Consider the following 554-nt stretch of genomic DNA (forward strand, 5'->3'; position numbering starts at 1 on the left):
TTTATTCCAAAGCTTACCTCACTGTACATTACTGTCAGATTTCAATCACTATAAATCTCAGAGCGAAAGTCTTGTCGCGCTGTGATGTGCCTTCCGCCCAGATAGAAGAAATCCTCAAACTTCATCTTATTGACATTACGACGCCGCCATATTGCTTTCTGTGGCATGTTTTGTAGCGTTGTGATGCGTCGAGACAATATTTTGTTGATTATTTATTTTCTGTCTTGGGAGTTTGGCTGATATATGTATACTATTTAGATTGTTTGTTAATCGTTCATGTATTTTTCGAGATTCGTGATGTAGAGTGATTTCTTTTTTCCAGAATGACAAGCGAATTGGGATGCAACCGAAGCCAATGCCAAGCGGAAAGAAACGGAGAAGGATTAACACCCAAATGTCAGCATGCAATGAATTTATTGCTCGGCGTTTGATCTGGGATCACAGAAAGCGCGGCAGGAATTAAATCAATTAGTCTTTTTGAGCCAATTGCAGTGACCGCTGTGCCTCTCAAATGGGAAATAAATCTTGACTAATTCTATAGTCCCAGTCATACG

The 554-nt window shown here is 39.9% G+C and overlaps 1 long non-coding RNA gene across 1 annotated transcript in view; it reads right to left on the minus strand.

Annotated features, from left to right (window-relative positions):
• Nucleotides 1-102, minus strand: part of LOC119585663 — a 38,946-nt gene extending 38,844 nt beyond the window's left edge. The window contains exon 1 of the long non-coding RNA XR_005229904.1: nt 18-102. This is a non-coding gene — a long non-coding RNA (uncharacterized LOC119585663). The remainder of the gene's footprint in view (nt 1-17) is intronic.
• Between the last annotated feature and the right edge of the window lie 452 nt (nt 103-554).

Source organism: Penaeus monodon, chromosome 20 (assembly GCF_015228065.2).
Source record: "Penaeus monodon isolate SGIC_2016 chromosome 20, NSTDA_Pmon_1, whole genome shotgun sequence".
Classification (NCBI taxonomy): domain Eukaryota; kingdom Metazoa; phylum Arthropoda; class Malacostraca; order Decapoda; family Penaeidae; genus Penaeus; species Penaeus monodon.